The sequence below is a fragment of the Pteropus alecto genome, unplaced genomic scaffold (genome assembly GCF_000325575.1).
Source record: "Pteropus alecto unplaced genomic scaffold, ASM32557v1 scaffold113, whole genome shotgun sequence".
Lineage (NCBI taxonomy): Eukaryota > Metazoa > Chordata > Mammalia > Chiroptera > Pteropodidae > Pteropus > Pteropus alecto.
In genome coordinates, this window is record NW_006433949.1 from 1,042,668 (window position 1) to 1,050,903 (window position 8,236).

Here is an 8,236-nt window from a genome sequence, read left to right on the forward strand (position 1 = left end):
ACGGGCAGGTTCCTCGCTTTGCTTCCCAACTCCCTGATAAATTCCACTGGTTGGGCAATCCCAGGAGAGGTTTTCCGGAGCCAGGAACCCCATAAATCACCCCGCTGCCACTCCGGCGTGGGCAATATCTTATGTTCAAAGGTGTTTCCTGGGAGCACCACGGGCAGGAGAATCCTATTACATGCCGCCCCATTAATTATAAAGAGTCAAGTCGACCCTTTGCTGCGATTTTTTATCTTAAGTCCGAAAACTGATTACCTTCACCAATCCTTCCCTTTCCAAAAAAATAAAAAATAAAAATAAATAAAATAAATAAAAACCCTAAAGAATAAAATAAATGTTTGAAGAACAAACACCAAAGTTTCTCTTTTTAAGGGAAGAACCAGCACGGAGCAGAGCGGGTGGGAAAGGGCCTTTTCCCCCTCCTTTTTAAGGTCAAAGTTATTGAAAGCTTAGCCAGTGTGTGGGGTATTTAATTTCCTTGACTCTTCGACTCTAGGGAGTGGGTACCACTATTCATCCCGTATTACAGATGAGGGAAACTGAGGCTCGCATGAAGTTTCCTGATCAAGCTCTTTCTTCTGAGGTGGTGAGGTGGACGGAAAATGGGTCTGGCTGGGTGTTTCAAGACCTGGGTTCAAAGTCCACCTCTGCTTCTTTCTAGCTGGGACCCTGAACAGGTTGAGTTAACCTCTCTGAGCCTTGGTTTCTTCTGCAAAATGAGGAATTAAAGCACATCCTAAAGGCTTCCAGGGAGAAGATCTGCGGTAGCAAACACAGACGACACAACCCAGGCATGTCCCTTGCCTGGGTGACTAGCAGCCTCCCCACTGGTCTTCCTGCTACCAGTCTTGAGGCTCCCCACACAGACACCCCCCGATCTATTTGACACTCAGCAGCCAGAGTTGCCAGAACAAGCATAAGGCAGATAGATCCCTGCCCCCATCCTCATGGCCCCCAACCCTGCATTTGGGATACAGGCCAATCCCTCACCTTAACCTATAGGGTCCTGTATCATCTGATTTCTGCCCACCTTTTGGGATTCAGCCCCTTCTTCTCTCCCCCACGGACTCCCCAAATTGTAGCCATGCTGGCCTCTTTCTCTTCCTAGAGCTCCCCAAGCTCGATCTCACCTTAGAGCCGTTGTCTGTGCTGTTCCCTTTGCCTGGCACACTCTTCCCCCAGATCTCAGCAAAATCAGCAACTTCTCCTCATTCAGGCCTTGGCGAAATGCCACCTCCTCAGAGGGGTCCTCCTGGACCACCGCCTGCCTCTCGGGAATGGGTCTCGGGTGAGGTGAGTGAGGCGTTTTCCTTGGGAGCAAAATGTAAGGAGTGCCAAGTAACTAGGAAATCAAGATAAATAATATTGTAACAAAGAATATTTTAAAAATTATAATCAATGCAAAAAAATTCACAATGAATAAAATAAAGATAGAATTTTATCTGGTGCTTAAACGAATGTCTCTCCTCATCTGAATCTCAGACTGGTCAGATCCTGTCTTTTTTATTAATGTTGCCATTTTGTTCATTACGGACTATTTTTACATTAATTTTGATTTTTCAAAAGATTATATTAAGATACTATCTTACTTACTAAGTTTTTATATGCTCCCCTCTTAAATTTTACGCCCAAGGCGAGTACCCCCTCTGCCTCGGCCCAGCCCAGCCTGGCTGCGTGCCTCTCCCAACACCCAGTTCCTCTTGTTCTCATCACCCTCTTTTCCTATTATTGTTTGAAATTATTGGTCATTTTCTCCCTTGGTTGCTGTCTTTCCCAGTAAAATATCAGCCCTGTGAAGGTTGGACTCTAATCGAGTCTCTTCACATCTATAACTCAGAGCCCAGCGGAGCGCCCAGCACATACCAGGCCTCCAGTAAATAGTTGCTGAATAACCGAAGGAAGGAATGAATGAAGATTCGAGAAGTCAGGTAGAGAGGTCTGTACAGCTTAGCTGCGGGGTCTTCGGTCCACCTTCTGCTCCCATTTCTTAGATGAGGAAGCTGAGGCCTAGCGGGGGTGAGTAACCTAGTTACAGTCACACAGCACAGTCACGGCAAAGCCGGTCCCAAACCAAAATTCTCATGAGGCTGTATGTGCCCCACCGAGAAGTGTCCGGTGACCTGGAGTGGCCCCGTAGGGACTGCTCTCTCGGAGTGTGCACGTTCCTGAACTACCACCCCAAACTCATACTGCCACCTCGAGAGTCTGCCATCTTTACTGTTACCTAATTCCTACTTGTCCTAAAGACTTAACTGCTTTTAAGAAAGAAAATGTTATTGCCAGTCTAAATGGAGAAACAGCGTCCCTTCCCAGAGTTAGATACCGAGTGTAGCAATAAATGCCGTACAAGGAATGATACCTTTTTACTATAGCTCGCTTCTGTTGCAGCCAGGTCTCCGAGTCTGCCTGCCGTACGCTTGATCTGCAAGCCTTAGAGGGGCGTTTAAGACACGCTAGCCCCAAACGAGACTCTTCCCAAAACATTCAGAGGAACTGAAAGGACTAAAAGACAGTGGCTTCCTCATGAGGTATCGGGCACCTGTGAAAATGTCAGGCTCCTCCAGGCTCCTATGTCCCACACTGCGAGAAACCCTGCTTTGGTTAAATAATGGCCTGGTAGCATCCCACGATGATGCCGACTTTGATTCCAGGGACCCCACCGAAGTGTTTGAGGCAAGCTCCTTCTCCAGCAATATCTGTTGTGGGGAGCAGGGGACAGAACGCCCACAGTGGCACTAACGTGGGCTCCCAGGACGCCCACTAGGCATCGGGGATTTATGTTTTAGCTAGCTGTCCCGTAGGTCCCTGAATATAATAAAATTGCACTTCTTTATTTTTTCATATTCGTTTTGATGAGGTGAACCATAACACCAAATTAATCGTTCTGAAGTGAATGATTCAGAGGCATTTAGTACATTGCCAATGTTATGCAGCCACCTCCTCCACTCAGTGCCAGGCCACCTTCGTCACCTCAAAAGGAGACCCTATACTCAGGAAGCAGTCACTCTCCATCCCCCTCCCCCGAACCCCTGGCAGCCACCAGTCTGCTTTCTGTCTCTATGGATTCACTTGTTCCAGACATTTCGCATAAATGAAATCACAAAATATGTGGTTTTCTTATGAATGGCTTTTTTTCACTTGGCATCACGTTTTTGAGGTGCATCTACATCTTAGCATGTATCAGCCCTTCATTCCTTTTTATGGCTGCATAGTATTCCATGGACATACCTGTTCATCTATTCATCCACCGATGGTGTCTGCAGCCCGATGGTACAAATGATTCCTCATTGGGCCTTGACCTTCTACTCTATGGCAGACCCATCCTCATCTTCACAGGCCATACAATTTTTTGTGTTAAACAATGAAGAGATTTTAATGTATGTTGTGGAAAGTAATAAACAGCACATGTGTCCAAAGAGGCCATGAAATTAGTCCTTGTTTTAAAAACGATTTAAAGGAGAAAATTGGATAACGATAACGATGATTACAGCATCTAATGAATGGCCACTGTTATTACTAAATTATTATTATTTCGTTCAGTGTCGATGACTCAACAGCCTGCTCCGTGCCAGGCGCTGTGCTTAGACTATGATATATGTGGCCTTATCTAACCCTTGTAGTGATCCTGGACGTTAGAGATTATTGTGCCCTTTTAAAAGATGGCAAAGCTGAGGCTTAGAGCGTTTTCATGCCCATCGTCAGGTCACACAGTCCCTGGTCTCAAGCTGCTCACAGCCTGGGGAAGGGGACAAAGGCAGGATGTGGGTTGAGATGTTATAGAGGAGGAAAAAGTGAACGGAGAGCTGCAGGTACCAGGCGGATATCACTGGCTTGTCTGGCTGCTTCATCTTTGTTTAATTTGACCATGGACTTGGGGCCTCTGCTACTTCTGAGTGAAGAGAATTTACATCATAAGGCTTTCCTCCAGTGAGGAAGGGATGGTTGAGAATCTGGGTGTGTTTCTAAGCCAATGCTTCAAAAACGGATTGTGCACCCAAATGCCCGGGGGATTGTGTGCATTCTGGTTCTGAAGTTCTCAAGCGAGGCCTGAGAATCTGCATTGCTACCCAGCTTCCCAGTGATGCTGCTGCTGCAGGTCCTAGGACCACGCTTTTTTTTTTTTTTTTAGGCGAGGCAACCCTTGGTTGACCTCACAGATTGCAAGGACCTTGTCAGTTTACAATCCCTTATTTTTTACTTTTTACGCCAACAGCACCTGGTCTTTCTAGGTGGTCTCCCATCCAAGTACTAACCAGGCCCGACCCTGCTTAGCTTCCGAGATCAGACAGGATCACCTAGGACCACACTTGGAGTATCAAGGGGCTAGAAGATCTGAATTCCGATTCCAACTTCACCGTAAACCGCCTGTACAACCTCAGGCCAGTCCCTTGCGCTCCCTGAGCCTCGATTTCTTTCCCTGGTCAATGGGGGCATTGCCTTCCATCTGGAACATTCTCTAAAACATGAAACATGAGAGCAAAGTAGTCGTTTTCTGCGTGCTTGCTAGAAAACCACAGGCACCTACCTGCTGGGGTGGGGAGTTTCCTTCCAGAGGTCCCAGAGCCCACTGGCAGGTACTGGGGGAAGCGAGGGTGGTTCTGAGCCCCAGCACAAAATGCAGAAAGAGGAGGCCGGAGGTGGCCCGGCCTGGGAGAAGCGGCTGGAGAGGTTCCCGTTCATCACAGAAATGGCCCATTTGCAATGATCGGTTGCCCAGGTGTTAATAACGCTAATGGCATAGGAAGGGTAAACTCAGTCACTTGGCTGAACAGAAGAAATATGCAGAGAAGTGCTCTGGTTTCCATAAATCAGCCGTGTGCGGAGCTACGAGGGAGGCAGGACTTAAAATTCCGGTCAGGAGATGGGTATTCTCATAATCCGAGCTGGAGAGGTAATTTATTCTGTTTATATCTTTTTACTGCACGACAAGGCTTGGGAGCAGGAGCCCTCCACAGCCATTCTGCATTTTAAATATTAGTCCTAAGCACAGTGGGTCAGCTCTCATGCTCTGTGGGGTGTTTATTTCGGGGCAGGAGGACAGGGATGGAAGTGGGGGAGAGCATGCGTGACGGGGGCTGGGGTACATGTGCTTTCAATTGTCCGGTCTTGGCCAGAATTACAACCTAGGGGCAGCAAGGGGGAGGCTATCTCCTCCTTTCCCCAAAGCTGGAGGGCACAGTCAGGGGTATACCTGACAGTATTTTTTTCCCTCTCGGAAATCTTTTATTTTTAAATGATAATAAATACAGGTGATGAAGAGATAGAAGGAGATAAACAGATACATTAAAAGAGGGGAGGGATTGGGGGGAGGGAGAGAGAAGGAAACGAGGGCAAGCAGGAAAAAGTGGACGGCCTTGGCAATTTTCATTATGCTCTTTGCCCTTCCGGCTCGCTTTGTTTAACCCAGGAAAGCATTTTAAACAAAACCCAGTGAGGTTGCAGGCAGCCAGAATTAGCATCTATTAGACCCTTTCTTAAACAATCTCTTTTTCTGGCAGCTGGAGTACCTACATTTCGTTTTTTATTCCTTCACTCACTTGTTTGTCCACGCGATTGTTCGTTCATTCATTTATTGACTCATCCATGTAGTTACTAGACACAGAATGAGAACTTACCTAGGCCAGGCTTTGGGTCCAGGGACCATGTAGGCTGTGGAAGCAGAAGTTCTTGATTTCAAAGTGGGCTCTGTTCCTCCTCAGCCATGTGACCCCAGGCAGCTCCCTTCACCTCTTGGGCCTCAGTTTCCTCATCTGCAAAATGGGGATGACAACATTCATCCTGAAGGGGCCTTGTGAGGACCAAACTACACTCTGGGCAGTGGTCCTGCAAGTTTGGGGGCATCAGAATCAACGGGGCGCCATACCGGGGAGCAATCCCCGCCATGCGCTGAGGGGCCTGGGAATATGCATGTTCAACAACAAGCATCGACCTCTGGTCACGCTTTGAGAAAACGGTCGTGGGTATCCAGGGACAAATGTCCCATCCCAACGCTCCCCTTTCTCCACCCAGCCTTCCTTAGGAACTGCCTCCCTAACCAAGTGCACCCAATGCCATTACTGCGACACTGCAGCGCCACCACCACAGGGTGGGGTGGGGGAGGGATTTCTCCTTTCAGAGCCCATTAGGCACTTGGGGAGTTGACATGGAGGTAGGATGGAGCTGTTTTTGACAAGGGTCCCCCTCTCTTCCCTTGTCATCCTCCAAGGAAGCTGGTACGTGTCTGTCTGTGTGTGCCTGTTTGTGTGCATGTGTGTGTCTATGCATTTGCAGGAGGATGGGACCTAGATTTCCTGAACCTTGGCCACAGGTTAAATGATCTCTCTCCGACGTGGATGAAAGGCCACTGTGAGCCCAATTTACAGTAGAGCAGACCAAGGCTCAGAAGAATGACACTGTGACCAGCCAGGTTCCTGCTCCGTTCTGCCTCCATCTGACTCCGGGGTGACCTCTCCTCCCAACCCCCTCATTTGAGAACACTCAGAGAAAGGGTAGCGGGCGGTCAGCTCCAAGTACTGATCGTGACCCCAGAAGTGAGCATCCCGCTTGAAATCTGGGACTTGATGGGCCCCCGGGGTTATTCAAATATGTCCCCACTCCCCCTGCTCCCAGGCGGAAGTTGGCGTGCGAGGGGCACCTATACGCTCTGTGTATATGTGTGTAGGATCTCTAGTTTTTAAATGAAAAAAAACCAAAAAACAAAAAACCTCTGGAAAGAGATGCATCCACTATAGTACCACGTGCTTGAGATTCTGGGTGATTCCGTTTTCTTCTTTTCGTTTATCCAACATTTCTAAATTTTCCACAATGAGCAAGGAGCATTTGTCTGATAAAGACAAACGCACCGCCAAGGAAAAGAAAAGAGGAAGCCAGGCCACCTTGCGTTCTTCTTCTGAAGTCCACATGAGAGAAAGACAGGAGGAGTAGAGGTTCTTAGCACGTGCCCATTCCATGGGGGTTCCTTTCTCCCCATCTGCTTGGACCTCCCCCTTTCCTTTCCCTGCCACCGCTAACATGGGCAAGCCCCCGCCCCTCCCCCCAAGCTTGGGCAAAAGGGATCCATCCAAATGTACGGCGGACAAACACATCACACATCCGTTCATTCATCAAATATTTTAAAGGCTTGCTATGTCCCAGGCAGGTTTGTGCAAGATTGGGGTATTACATAAAGCATGGGGAGATACTGTGCCTGGCACATAGGAGCGGTCACAAAAAAAAAAGGCAGCCACTTTCCTTACCTAATAGTTATCAAAAGAACCCCCCGTTTAGACAAAGAGAGGTTTTTGCACCTATGAAGTCTGTTTTATGTCAGCAACAAGAACCAGAGAAAAGAATAATTCCATTCACTCCAAATGACTACGAAGACAGACAAAAAAAAGAAATCCACACAGCGCTGAGGGAAAAGAATTTTTTTATTAATCTTTCTTTTTTAAAAAAGTTGATTTTTTGTTTTTTTTCTTTTTGTGGTATTTTTTTAGGTAAACCTCTTTCTGCTTCCCCTCCCTCACTCTGCCCACCCTCCTCTTAAAAATATAAAAATGTCCAACCCCAGATAACTAGAGTACAATAAATAAACAGTAAACACAAAAACATACTTTATTTGTTTCTTCTTTATACAAAATAAGGAAACTAGAAGCGTTCACCTTCCAAAAAAGTATAATACTGTACATCCTGACGACCCAGCCTCCAGGCCCCGGTGCAGGGAGGGTGGTCTGTGGGCCACAGCCCAGAAATCTTGGCGCCTTGCCCAAGGGGAGAGCAGGGTGAGCGAGCGTTCGAGTCTGGCCTGGACCCCCGGGCTCGAAATAAATGCCAAAGTAAGGAAGGACGGGATGGCCTGGCCCAAGGCTGGAGATGTCCAAGACCGCTCCACCGTCCCAGGCAAGCAGACCTTGATCCTCAGGGTTGGCCACCAGGGGGTGCCAACGCGCAGGCGGATTTGTCTTCCAGTGACACCCGCGTTCAAGCCTGTTTCTCTCCCGCTTTCTCTCGAGTCTTCTCTTTCTGGCCGGCGCTCTTGCCGTCGCCTCTCTTCCTCATTTTGCTCCCTGTCCTCTCTCTCCGTCCAATCTCTCTTTTTCTTATCTTGTTTGAAAGATGAGGAAAGCAGAGTGAGAAATACGATTACAAAATACCACTCTGATGGCGGAGAGGAGGGAAAATTCGTCTCCGCCCCTTGGCCTCAACCGTCTCTTGGTCCAAAGAGGTGGTGGGTGGGGAGTCGGGGAAGTCTACA